The following is a 4,546-nucleotide window of genomic DNA, read 5'->3' as shown; positions in this document are numbered from 1 at the left end:
GAATACCAAACTCCTGCAAAGTGCCACCAGGTCTTTCGTGTTCTACCTTAACTTGTTGACAAGTTGTACACTTGGCTACAAATCTTGCTATATCTTTCTTTATACCACTCTACCAATAGACTTCCCGTAAATCGTGGTACATCTTGGTGACTCCTGGATGAATGGAGTAAGGTGCACCATGCGCTTCTGTAATAATCCACCATCTCAAGCTGTCAACACATGGCACACATAATCTACTCTAGTATCTCAACATACCATCTCCCCTTTGGAATAAAACCTCTACCTTTTGGTCTTTAACTGAACCCTTCAGTTTGACCAAACTAGGATCCTTATCCTGCTTCTCTTTTACTTTAAAAACTAGAGAAGATTTTGAACTACTCTGAACCCAAACATTTCCTTCAGCTGAGTCAACCTCACACCTAATCTAGCTAAACAGTGAACTTCTCAAACTAATTCTCTCTTATCATTCTCTACATGAGCAACATTGACCATAGACAATCTACTAAGGGCATCTTTCACCACATTGGCCTTGTCCAAATAATACAACACACTCATATCATAATCCTTCAAAAATTCTAACCACCTTCTCTGACGAAGATTCAACTACCTCTGAGTGAAAACATATTGCAAGCTTTTGTGATCCGTAAACACATCAACATACACTTCATAAAGATAGTGCCTCCAGATCTTTAAGGCAAACACAACAGCTGCTAACTAAAGATTATGGGTAGGGTAGTTATTTTTGTGAGGCTTAAGCTGTCTAGAGACATAGGCTATAACCTTCCTTTTTACATTAAAACACAACCCCAACTAATTCTAAAAGCATCACAATAGACAACGAACCCATCTATACCATCAGGTAGCGCTAAAACTGGGGTTGAAGTAAGTCGAGTCTTCAATTCCTGAAAACTCTTCTCACAGGAATCTGACTACTGAAACTTAACTTTCTTATGATTTAATCTAGACATAAGGGATGCAATAGAATAAAAACCTTCAACAAAATATCTATAATAGCCATCTAAACCCAAGAAACTTCTGATGTTTGATGAAGAGATAGGTCTAGGATAATTTCTTACTACTTTTGATCAACTCTAATGCCATTACTGGAAAAAATATGACCAAGGTAAGCTACTGATCTTAGCAAAAATTTACATTTACTGAATTTGGTGAACAACTAGTGGTCTCTAAGAGTTTGCAACACAATTCTAAGATGGTCTGCATGATCATCCTCACTACGAGAATTGACAAGAATATCATTGATAAAGACTATGACAAACATATCCAAATACTATTTGAACACTCTGTTCATCAAGTCCATGAAGGCTACTGGGGCATTTGTCAGCCCGAAAGACATGACTAGAACTCAAAATGACCATAACAAGTTCTAAAAGTTGTCTTTAGAATATTATATTCCCTTACCCTAAGCTGATGATAGTCGAGTCTAAGGTCTATCTTAGAGAAGTAACTTGCACCCTGAAATTGGTCGACTAAGTCATCAATCCTAGGAAGAGGATATTTGTTTTTTACTATGACTTTATTCAGCTAACGATAGTCAATGTACATTCATAAAAAACCATCTTTCTTTCTCATGAATAGGATGGGAGCGCCTCATAGAGAGACACTGGGCCTTATGAAATATTTATCTAAGAGGTATTTAAGCTGCTCTTTTGACTCTTTAAGTTCGGCTAAAGCCATTTGATATAGAGGAATGGAGATGGGTTGAGTATCTAGAAGAAGGTCAATACCAAATTCTATTTCCCTATCGGGAGGTACCCCTAGCAAATATTTGGGAAAAATATTAGGAAACTCATTGACTACTCGAACTGACTGAACTGTTGGAGCCTCAGAATTAGTGTCTTATACTCAAACTAGATGATAGATACACCCTTTCGATATCACTTTCTAGCTTTAATATAGGATATGAAATGACTCTTGGGAAACACTAAATTACCTTACCACTCAAAGGATGGCTCATCTAGAAACTGAAACTTTACCACTCAGGAGCGACAATCTATGGATGCATAACAGGAATAGAGCCAATCCATACTAGGAATAAGGTCAAAGCCAACCATATATAATTTTATTAAATCTATTTTTTATAAAGGACAGTGATAAGATACTTTCTATAGATCTGTTTGGCAATAAATGAATCACTCACTAGGGTTGAAACCAAAAAGGACTTAGGGATCCTTTCAGGACCTACTTTAAAATTTACTACAACTAGTAGGGTCACATAAGAGAAACTTAAACTAGGGTTTAATAACATATAAACATCAATATGAAAGACATGAAGCATACCAGTAATAACATCTAGTTAATTCTCCTGCTCCTGATGGGATGGTAAAGCATAAAACTAATTCAATTGCTGACCGCCACCGGTACTGGATGATGCGCCCTGAGGAGGGATTGGGCAACCTAGAGGAACTAGTGCACTAGTATCTTAAGTCTGGGATAAACATCCATGACCCAACTTACCACAACCATAACAACCTTTCTACCTCAACAAGCACTCACCAAGATAATTTTTATCATACTTAGCACATGGAGGGTAACTAGATTTTCCACTCACACTATTCTAGGATCTGTACATAGAAGTCTTACCCCACTGCTCCTATCTAGCTCTGTAGGTGGGAGCACTGGTTAAAGATAGTGCTGGCATAGATGAATGATTTTGAAACTGTGAATGATTTTCCCTCTAAAATTTGTTTGGCCATACTCAAACTGCCCGGTTCTAGCTTTCTTATTTCTCTTTTCTCTTTCCTTCAAATTTTCTGCCTTAATATGCAGAGCATGAATCATAAACCTAGCAAGATCCATGTCCCCAATAAGTATGAAAGTCCTACACTCTTGACTACCAAACCAGATACTCCAGTAACAAACTTACTCATACTTGCCCTGGGGTCAGTCATCATATCAGGGGCATACTTAGATAATTAATTGAACTTAAGGTAGTAATCTTTCACTATTATCAAGCCCTTCCTCAAGTTCACAAATTCCTCTGGCTTAGCATCTCTCATTTCACGTGGGAAAAACCTATCTAGAAATGCATCCTGAAACACCTGTCAACTCATAGGAGCTACACTCTTACCTCTACTATTCTTCCACATAACTACCCAATCATACGCCACATCCTTCATCTTATAGGATGCCAACTCTACACTCTCTTTCTCAGTAACATGCATAATCTAGGTGATCTTTCTTATCTCATCTAAGTAAGACTGTAGGTTCTCACCTACTTTTGACCTAAAGAACTCAGGTAGATTCATTCTTATGAAGTCATAAATTATGGAAGTTACTAAATTACCTGATGGTTTCCATGAATATTAGCAGTCACAGCTTAGGCTAACGCTTGAAAGGCAACCCGAAATTCAGCATGGGATACATTCTCATTCCAAAGGTCAGTGGGCTGGGGTGGCTGGTTATCATTTCTATGTGTATTAGCTGGATGAGGAGGCATATTTAACTATCACGTAAGAGAATGAGTTAAAAGTACATAGAGACACTGTAAGCACGATAGATGATGAAAGAAAAGGATGATTTCCTAAAAATATCCTGTAGCCTCTTGCTCATAAATGTGGCATGCTTCACACCCATGATCAAAACTCTATATAACAAAGCTTGTCTGACACCCTAGGACCCTTATAACCTTAGGCTCTAATACCAATTTTATAACAGCCCAAAAATAGGTTTTGAGACATCACACGATGCTTAAGACTACGAGTAACCTTAAGCTAACCCTATCAGCCTTCTACTAGAATTGGATACTCATCATAAAAAAATATAGATATATAATCAAAGCTAAAATGCAGAATTCTATCTGTTCTAAGCTAAAATTATCTAAACATAATATCTGAAAATATTTGTCCCAAAAGTCTAGACAATCAATACTGAAAATCTAAATTAAATCTAGCAGTCTGACAATCCTCTACTACTAATAACTAGAGAACCACTGGGACAAGCCCCCGGCTGACTCAAACTGAATGAAAATACTGAATCAACTATTATAATAAGCTAGATAATCTGAATGAATGGGTCCCCAAACTATGAAGACTTACCAACTATCGGGATGCAGATGGAGATGCTCAAAATTACTCATGCTACTGAAATGGAGCACCTAAACCTATATTATGAGACAATGTTGCACTTAGATATATATGTGGATCAGTACTTCTAGAATGTACTGAGTATATAGGGGCAAAATGCATAGAAAAACTGTGAAGGAATACATATATCTTTCTCATAAATAATGCATGCTAATTAATAATGGCTCACTTAGGCTTGAGTAACTGAAAACTGTAATCATAAATCATGAATGATAAAACATACTATATGAATGTTGTGAGCCACCACATTTAGTTCTAAAGTTTTTACTTGAAATCTATTTTCAATCATGCATTCTAAGTGTAAAAGGACTCACCTCTGTATCTATAAACTGAAAGCTAAAATTAGTAGCTAGTGACTTATATAAAATAATATCTAAATAAAATCAAGAGCCTTTACACTTAGTTTCTAAAAGCTTTTTTGTTATTCTTTACTCTTTTCTGTT

Source organism: Capsicum annuum, unplaced genomic scaffold, assembly GCF_002878395.1.
Source record: "Capsicum annuum cultivar UCD-10X-F1 unplaced genomic scaffold, UCD10Xv1.1 ctg1490, whole genome shotgun sequence".
Taxonomy (NCBI): Eukaryota; Viridiplantae; Streptophyta; class Magnoliopsida; order Solanales; family Solanaceae; genus Capsicum; species Capsicum annuum.
Note: the sequence above shows the minus strand (reverse complement) of the source record.